This window comes from Oncorhynchus keta, chromosome 13 (genome assembly GCF_023373465.1).
Source record: "Oncorhynchus keta strain PuntledgeMale-10-30-2019 chromosome 13, Oket_V2, whole genome shotgun sequence".
Classification (NCBI taxonomy): Eukaryota; Metazoa; Chordata; class Actinopteri; order Salmoniformes; family Salmonidae; genus Oncorhynchus; species Oncorhynchus keta.
The window spans coordinates 9,585,649-9,595,648 of NC_068433.1; the positions used below are offsets into that span (position 1 = coordinate 9,585,649).

At 43.0% G+C, this 10,000-nt stretch overlaps 1 protein-coding gene and 1 long non-coding RNA gene across 7 annotated transcripts in view; one reads left to right on the forward strand and one right to left on the reverse strand.

Annotated features, from left to right (window-relative positions):
- Window positions 1–197, forward strand: part of LOC127906696 (uncharacterized) — a 1,723-nt gene extending 1,526 nt beyond the window's left edge. For both annotated transcript variants that reach the window (XR_008062443.1, XR_008062444.1), the window contains exon 4: window positions 1–197. This exon is cut by the window's left edge and continues 48 nt beyond it. This is a non-coding gene — a long non-coding RNA (uncharacterized LOC127906696).
- Window positions 1–10,000, reverse strand: part of pcdh7b (protocadherin 7b) — a 254,456-nt gene that overhangs the window by 190,626 nt on the left and 53,830 nt on the right. The window lies entirely within an intron of this gene.

Sequence of the window (10,000 nt, forward strand, 5' to 3'; positions counted from 1 at the left end):
GTGTTTAGGTATGCTGTACTCTGTAATGGTGTTTAGGTATGCTGTACTCTGTAATGGTGTTTAGGTATGCTGTACTCTGTAATGGTGTCTAGGTATGCTGTACTCTGTATCTCTGTAATGGTGTCTAGGTATGCTGTACTCTGTATCTCTGTAATGGTGTTTAGGTATGCTGTACTCTGTAATGGTGTCTAGGTATGCTGTACTCTGTATCTCTGTAATGGTGTCTAGGTATGCTGTACTCTGTATCTCTGTAATGGTGTTTAGGTATGCTGTTCTCTGTATCCCTGTAATGGTGTCTAGGTATGCTGTACTCTGTATCCTTGTAATGGTGTTTAGGTATGCTGTTCTCTGTATCCCTGTAATGGTGTCTAGGTATGCTGTACTCTGTATCTCTGTAATGGTGTTTAGGTATGCTCTACTCTGTATCTCTGTAATGGTGTCTAGGTATGCTGTACTCTGTATCTCTGTAATGGTGTCTAGGTATGCTCTACTCTGTATCTATGTAATGGTGTTTAGGTATGCTGTACTCTGAGAGAGTGAGAGAGAGAGAGGACAGAGAGAGAGGACAACGATGAGACAGCCTATAGGGAGGAGGTCAGAGACCTGACCATGTGGTGCAAGGACAACAGCCTCTCCCTCAGAGTGATCAAGACTAAGGAGATGATTGTGGACTTCAGGAAAAGGAAGACCGAGCACATGCATATTCTCATCGACATGGCTATAGTGGAGCAGGTTGAGAGCTTCAAGTTCCTTGGTGTCCACATCACCAACAAACTAACATTGTCCAAGCACACCAACACAGTCGTGAAGAGGGCACGACAAAACCTATTCCACCTCAGGAGACAGAAAATATTTGGCATGGGGCTCTCAGATCCTCAAAAGGTTTTATCGCTTACTTTTTGGGGGTATTTTTTTAAAACAGCATTGTTGTTTCTTGGCTTGTAAGTAAGCATTTCACTAATTAGAGAGGACAGAGAAAGAGAGAGAGAGAGAGAGAGAGAGAGAGAGAGAGAGAGAGAGAGAGAGAGAGAGAGAGAGGGGGGGGCAGAAAATTAGAGAGGACAGAGAAAGAGTAAGAGAGAGGACAAAGGAGGACAGAGAGAGAGAGAGCACAGCAAGAGAGAGAGGACAGAGAGAGTGAGAGAGAGAGGGGAAACAGAGGTTTAGAGAGGACAGAGAGAGAGAGAGAGAGAGAGGGGGAAACAGATAATTAGAGAGGACAGAGATGACAAAGAGAGGACAGAGAGAGATGACAAAGAGAGGACAGAGGAGAGAGAGAGGACAGAGGACAGAGAGAGACAGAGAGAGAGAGAGAGAGAGAGAGAAACATAGAATAGAGAGGACAGAGAGGAGAGAGAGAACAGAGAGAGAGAGAGAGAGAGAGAGAGAGAGAGAGGACAAAGGAGGACAGAGAGAGGGAGAGAGAGAGAGAGAGAGAGAAGAGAGAGAGAGAGAGAGAGAGAGAGAGAGAGGGGGGACAGAGAGATTAGAGAGGACAGAGAAAGAGAAAGAGAGAGGACAAGAGGGAGGAGAGAGAGAGAGAGAGAGAGAGAGAGGAGGAGAGAGAGAGAGAGAGAGTGAGAGAGAGAGAGGACAGAGAGAGAGAGAGAGAGAGAGAGAGAGAGAGAGAGAGAGGAGAGAGAGAGAGAGAGAGAGAGAGAGAGAGAGTAAGAGAGAGAGGACAGAGAGTGAGAGAGAGAGGACAGAAAGAAAGAGAGGACAGAGAGAGAGAGATGACAAAGAGGACAGAGGGAGAGATAGGACAAAGAGACAGAGAGAGAGAGAGAGAGAGAGAGAAACATAGAATTAGAGGACAGAGAAAAGAGATAGAGAGAGAGAGAGAGAGAGAGAGACAGAGAATTAGAAGGACAGGAGAGAAAGGAGAGAGAGGAGGGAGAGAGAGAGAGAGAGGGAGGAGAGAGAGAGAGAGAGAGAGAGAGAGAGAGAGAGGGAGGACAGAGAGAGAGGAGAGAGAGAGAGAGAGAGAGAGAGAGAGAGAGAGAGAGAGAGAGAGAGGACAAAGGAAGAGAGAGAGAGAGAGAGAGGAGAGAGAGAGAGAGAGAGAGGGAGAGAGAGAGAGAGAGGGAGAGAGAGAGAGAGAGAGAGAGAGAGAGAGAGAGAGAGAGAGAGAGAGAGAGAGAGAGAGAGAGAGGACAAAGGGAAGGACAACAGTCATATCCATTGTTGGTCAACTCAGAGAAACAAAGAGGAAAAGTGCTCGGTGCTTGGCCAGTGTGTGTGTGTGTGTCTGTGTGGGTGTAGTGGGTGGGATTCAAATCCATCAAGCATGAAAATAGAGACACACTGCATAAATATTCCCCCAAAATTAAACGGGCGGCCGGATATAAAACACGCATGAAGTGATATCGACAGTTTGTCACGGCAAGACTCCAAACTGTGATTACACAAAGCAACCAATGAAAAGACTCCAAACTGTGATTACGCACAAAACAACCAATGAAAATACTCCAAACTGTGATTACACAAAGCAACCAATGAAAAGACTCCAAACTGTGATTACGCACAAAGCAACCAATGAAAAGACTCCAAACTGTGATTACACAAAGCAACCAATGAAAAGACTCCAAACTGTGATTACACAAAGCAACCAATGAAAAGACTCCAAACTGTGATTACACAAAGCAACCAATGAAAAGACTCCAAACTGTGATTACGCACAAAGCAACCAATGAAAAGACTCCAAACTGTGATTACACAAAGCAACCAATGAAAAGACTCCAAACTGTGATTACACAAAGCAACCAATGAAAAGACTCCAAACTGTGATTACACAAAGCAACCAATGAAAAGACTCCAAACTGTGATTACACAAAGCAACCAATGAAAAGTCATGGAAAGTTCTAGAAAACCCCAGCTGGAGTCTAAAGACACAATATCGCCAAATCCCTACTAAAGTTAACGCCTCAACCCAGACTCTATCCACAACGTATGAAAACCAAATTGCCGCAGATGCTACGTTGACGGGGTCATTTCATTGGCTCGTTCATTTAAAGCTCTCTTCTGTAATTTCCCATGCTGTCAGTAGTAGACTGGGTATCTCCACTGAGTGTTGTTCAGGGCAGCCAAGGTGGATCAAAGGGCTGAGAGACTCACTTCAAAGACGAAGCCAACAGAGTTGGGATGGTGGGGGAGAGAGACCTTGCCTAACATTTAACTACAGTGAGTGCTGAGATTAAGTAGGGAGTGAACATGCAACAATATATGTGCAACAACTATAAAGCAAAGACTGTGTCCCAATCCTCTAAACTGGTTTCCTTTTATTGATCTTCTCCTCTTTGCAATCACTGATGTGAAAGATCTGAGTACAGTAGACAAGAAGACTTGGTCTGTGGTTTCTAGCTCTAACGCTTTCACCTACCCAGGTTTGAGACATCTGTCACAGCGAGACAAGAGAAGACAAGGAAAGGATGGTGTTCAATCGGAATAAGACACAGACGGAGACAATAATTATCATCACAATAATCAAATTCATAACAATAATATAATCATAGTAATTATAATAATATAATTACAATCATAATAATATCCACACTACTAAACAATTAGAGCTGCTTCTTTTAAAAATCCACCTTTCCAGGAACAAGTCTCTCACTGTCACCACTTGTTATGGACCCACCGAGGCCCCCAGCTGTGCCGTGGACACCATATGTGAATTGATTGTCCCCCATCTATCTTCAGAGTTTGTACTGTTAGGTGACCTAAACTGGAACATGCTTAACACCCCGGCCATCCTACAATCTAAGCTTGATGCTCTCAATCTCACACAAATCATCAAGGAACCTACCCGGTACAACCCTAAATCAGTAACTATGGACACCCTCATAGATATCATCCTGAACAACCTTCCCTCTAAATACACCTCTGCTGTCTACCAACCAGGATCTCAGCCATCACTGCTTCATTACCTGCGTGTGTACTGGGTTCACGGTCAAACGACCACCCTTCATCACTGTCAAACACTCCCTAAAACACTTCAGCAAGCAGGCCTTTCTAATTGACCTGGCCCGGGTATCTTGGAAGGATATTAACCTCATCCCGTCAGTAGATGATGCCTGGTGGCTCTTCAAAAGTTATTTCCTCTCCATCTTAAATAAGCATGCCCCATTCACAAAATGTAGAACTAAGAACAGATATAGACCTTGGTTCACTCCAGACCTGTCTGCCCTTGACCAGCACAAAAACATCCTGTGGCGTTCTACATTACTATCAAATAGCCCCCGCGATATGCAACTTTTCAGGGAAGTCAGGAACCAATATACTCAGTCAGTTTGGAAAGCTAAGGCTAGCTTTTTTAAAACAAAAATCTGCTTCCTGTAGCACTAATTCCAAAATGTTTTGGGACACTTTAAAGTCCATGGAGAATAAGAGCCCCTCCTTCTAGCTGCCCACTGCACTGAGGCTAGGAAACACTGATACATCTACGATAATCAATAATTTCAATAAGCATTTTTCCACGGCTGGCCATGCTTTCCACCTGGCTACTCCAACCCTGGCCAACATCTCAGCACCCCCTGCAGCAACTTATCACTCTTGCTATTGGTGATTCTCTGATCCACCTCCACGCAGACAACACCATTCTGTATACATCTGGCCCTTCTTTGGACACTTTGCTAAAAAACCTCCAAACAACCTTCAATGCCATACAACACTCCTTCCGTGGCCTCCAACTGTTTTTAATGCTTGTAAAACTAAGTGCATGCTCTTCAACCGATTGCTGCCCACACCCGACCGACCGACTAGCATCACTACTCTGGACAGTTCTGACTTAGAATATGTGGACAACTACAAATACCTAGGTGTCTGGTTAGACTGTAAACTCTCCTTCCAGACTCATATTAAACATCTCCAATCTGAAATTAAATCTAGAATCGGCTTCCTATTTCGCAACAAAGCCTTCTTCACTCATGCTGCCAAACAAACCCTCGTAAAACGGACTATTCTACCGATCCTTAACATTCGGCGATGTCATTTACAAAATAGCCTCCAACACTCTACTCAGCAAACTAGATGTAGTCTATCACAGTGCCATCTGTTTTGTCACCAAAGCCCCATATACTCCTCATCACTGTGACCTGTATGCTCTCGTTGGCTGGTCCTCACTACATGTTCGTCTCCAAACCCACTTTCTCCAGGTTATCTATGCTAGGTAAAGCTCCGCCTTATCTCAGCTCACTGGTCACCACAGCAACACCCACCCGGAGCACTCGCTCCAGCAGGTATATTGCGCTGGTCACCACAGCAACACCCACCCGTAGCACGTGCTCCAGCAGGTATATATCACTGGTCATCCCCAAAGCCAACACTTACTTTGGCCGCCTTTCCTTCCAGTTCTCTGCTGTCAATGACTGGAACTAATCGCAAAAATCTCTGAAGCTGGAGACTTATATCTCCCTCTCTAACTTTAAGCATCAGCTGTCAGAGCAGCTTACCGATCACTGTACCTGTACACAGCCCATCTGTAAATAGCCCACCCGACTATCTCATCCCCATATTATTATTACCCACTTTCTCTTTTGCACCCCAGTATCTCTACTTGCACATCATCATCTGCACATCTGTCACTCCAGTGTTAATGCTAAATTGTAATTATTTTTGACTCTAGGGCCTTTACCTCCCTACTCTTCTACATTTCCAAACACTGTACATAGATTTTTCTATTTTTCTTTTCTTCTGTGTTATTGACTGTACGTTTGTTTATGTGTAACTCTGTGTTGTTGTTTTTGTCACACTGCTTTGCTTTATCTTGGCCAGGTCACAGTTGAAAATGAGAACTGGCCTACCTGGTTAAATACAGGTGAAAAAAAAGACTAATAATACTATGAATAATCATAATTATTATAATTATAATCATATTGATAATAATGATAGAATCCTAATAGATATAATAATATAATCACAATAATATAATATACTACTACTAATAATAATCATCATATTAATAATCATCACAATCATTATCTTGATCGGAATCGGAATCGTACTCGCAATCCTAATCATAATCATTATCATAATCATATTCCTAATCCTTAGGTTGGTGTTTATATTTGTGTAGTTCACAAGTGAGTATTAATACTCATATATGAAATGTAAATATGTTTTGTTGGCTATCCCAACTCTCCCTGACACACCCTCGGAGAGTGGGGTCACAGCCAGGGTCGGCCATTATCAAAGGTGACCCTGGAGTAATTACGTTTAAGTGATAGCATTACAAGAACATTAGAAAAACCTCCGAAACCTGACGGAAGAACACTGATTGAGTCAGAAGACCATGAACCAGACTGCCTCTTCCGCAGAGACTAGATTCTTGCCGCTCCGAATGACAGAAAGACGAGTCAGAATGGGTTGAACAACACTGGCAGGTCCAGGTCCCCAACTATCCCAGACATCGTTCTCATTATTCATGTTGTTCCTGGATCGCTGCAACATCCTTCCCCCCCGACAACGTACGTCCAAACAACGGAATCTCCGGAACATGATGGAATGGAACGCCTCATTAACTATTAAAGTGGTACGCGGCTCTGACATAAAAACTGGAGAGAGAAAAATCCAAGGCCAAGTCAAGTGGGGCCTTCAGAACATCAGACAGAACATCTCAAAGTATCTCATCATATAAAACATGTTTACTATGAAATGAATGGGAGGTGTCAGCCACGTTGTAGAAATACCTTCAGTTGTAAAACACTGGTTTGAGTTAAAACAAATACCCATTAGAGCTTACTATATTGTAGACTTACATACATTATATTTACATTATTTGGTCATTTCAATATAAAATAACCCAGACTTATCCACATGGCCTTTATCCAAAATGGCAGTCTGTGCAATAACACAGCTAAAGATCTCTTGCCAAAATGTCTTAGATATACAGTGTGTTTAATATTTCAAGACGCTGTATACACCTCCATTTCCTGAAATGGCCTAAGATGGCCTGAGAAGGTCTGAAATGGCCTAAGATGGCCTGAGAAGGTCTGAGATGGCCTGAGAAGGCCTGAGATGGTCTGAGATGGCCTGAGAAGGTCTGAGATGGCCTGAGAAGGCCTGAGATGGTCTGAGATGGTTCGAGATGGACCCGAGATGGACCCGAGATGGCCCAAGAGGGCCTGAAATATTCTGAGATGGACCCGAGATGGACCCGAGATGGCCCAAGAGGGCCTGAGAATGCCTGAGATGGTCTGAGATGGCCCCGAGATGGCTCAAGATGGCCCAAGATGGCCTGACAAGGCCTGAGATACTGAAAGAAATTGAATCTTTATGGAAATACATCAGGAGATGCAGCTGTTTTCTGGATGGTTTGGAGTAATTATGGTCTTTCAATCTGAATTTGTGTGTGTGTGTGTGTGTGTGTGTGTGTGTGTGTGTGTGTGTGTGTGTGTGTGTGTGTGTGTGTGTGTGTGTGTGTGTGTGTGTGTGTGTGTGTGTGTGTGTGGTATATAGCCTGTTGTTTTGGCGATGAAAAGATTTGGCAGTGGGAGGTGATGTTAGCATTTGTATGCAAATGTTACAGTAGTGTGTGTGTGTGTGTGTGTGTTTTCGCACACGTGTGTGTGTGTGTGTTTTCGCACACGTGTGTGTGTGTGTTCATCATAATAGATATCTGCAGATTTTCAGACGAGATGTGCAGGTGACGTGATCTGTGTGGTCCTTTATTTCTGTCCAGCATCTCCGCTTTGTGTTTCGGTAACATGCATGTAGATTCTGAGGTATTTCCATGTCATGAGGATTTATGATTTATTTATTTACGACCGTTTGCAATCTCTATTGTCTATTCAGTCGTTCTTCATTGGAAGAAAAAAAAACAGTGTCCTTATTAGGGTTGAAAGCTACCAATTATTTACCAGAAGTTACCGGAATCATCAGTAATTTTGGTAATTAACAGAAAATGTATGGCAAGTTGAGCGCTACCATCGTAACTTTAGTCACTTATAATGGAATAACTAAAAAAATGAATATATGTTATTAATTTATTTTATCTGTGGACCATATTGTCCATTCATTTCTAGTAGATAGACCATAAGAGAAAATCACCTAATTAATGAAAAAAAGCATCTTATCAACAATTGCATTATTTTGAATGACCTCTATTACCCTTTTGAAACAACTGCTATCGGTTTGACGCCAAAACACATTAAAACACCAACAGTGATCAATAAGTTGACGGTTTATATTTATGTTTAACAGTTTTGACATTCTTAAAAAAAAATATATATATATATATTGCCTTATATAATTACTTAATATATTTTACATGTGATAATAAGGCCAGAGATAATTACAGACACCTGTGATAATCTGATTTATCCAGAAGGGCCACCAGATGTTCCTCTGTAATTTGAGAGAAGATTATCTCAGCTTTTGCCCTTTTGATTCCAGGATACTGTTTCGGGGAGAAACTCTTGATTTTCAAGGAAATCTTAAAGATATCTCTGTTTCTGTATCTGGACTGCTGCTGAAGATTGAGCCTGATCAGTTAGTGTGTCTTTGTGAGAGGGGTCAGAAAGAGAAGAATAAATGGGGAGAGATAAAGACAGAAAGGAGAGAGACGCCCGCAGAGGGAGGCAGACCCTGAGAGAGCTGTGAGGCTGCTTGAGGAGAACGGGCTGAATTAGAGCTCATTTGTTCAGGAGGCCTAAGAGAAATGGACCGGCTCAACCCAGCTCTGGAGTGTGAAGGGGACATCCCCTATGTGTGTGTGCGTGTCTGTGTATGTGTGTGTAAAGGTGACAGGAGAAAAACAACTCAACACGTGGAAACCTGAGGATGACACAAATATTCATTTTCACAAAGTCTGCTGACTCAGTTTGTTTGATGGCAATTTGCATATACTCCAGAATGTTATGATGAGTGATCAAATGAATTGCTATTAATTGCAAAGTCCCTCTTTGCCATGCATTTGCATTGCATTTCAGCCCTGCCACAAAAGGACCAGCTGAGATCATGTCAGTGATTCTCTCGTTAACACAGGTGTGAGTGTTGATGAGGACAAGGCTGGAGATCACTCTGTCATGCTGATTGAGTTCGAATAACAGACTGGAAGCTTCAAAAGGAGGGTGGTGCTTGGAATCATTGTTCTTCCTCTGTCAAACATGGTTACCTGCAAGGAAACACGTGCCATCATCATTGCTTTGCATAAAAAGGGCTTCACAGGCAAGGAAATTTGTCACGCCCTGGTCAAAGTATATTGTGTTTGTCTTTATTTATTTGGTCAGGCCGGGGTGTGACATGGGTTTATTGTGGTGTGTTTTGTCTTGGGGTTTTGTTAGGTATTGGGTGTTTGGCTTAGTGGGGGTATCTAGCAAAGTCTATGGCTGTCTGGAGTGGTTCTCAATCAGAGGCAGGTGTTTATCGTTGTCTCTGATTGGGAACCATATTTAGGCAGCCATATTCTTTGAGTGTTTTGTGGGTGATTGTTCCTGTCTTTGTGTTTGCACCAGATAGGGCTGTTTCGGTTTTCACATTTCATTATTTTGTAGTTTCTTCATGTATAGTTTTTTCCTTCTTTAAAATATCATGAATCATCATCAAGCTGCATTTTGGTCCGACTCTCCTTCTCCACAAGAAAGCCGTTACAAAATTGCTGCCAGTAAGATTGCATCTAAATCAACCATTTATCGGATCATCAAGAACTTCGAGAGCGGTTCAATTGTTGTGAAGAAGGCTTCAGGGAGCCCAAGAAAGTCAAGCAAGCGCCAGGACCGTCTCCTAAAGTTGATTCAGCTGTGGGATCGGGGCACAACCAGTTCATAGCTTGCTCAGGAATGGCAGCAGGCAGGTGTGAGTGCATCTGCACGCACAGTGAGGCAAAGACTTTTGGAGGATGGCCTGGTGTCAAGAAGGGCAGCAAAGAAGCCACTTATCTCCAGGAAAAACATCAGGGACAGACTGATATTCTGCAAAAGGTACAGGGAATGGACTGCTGAGGACTGGGGTAAAGCCTGATGAATCCCCTTTCCGATTGTTTGGGTCATCCGGAAAAAAGCTT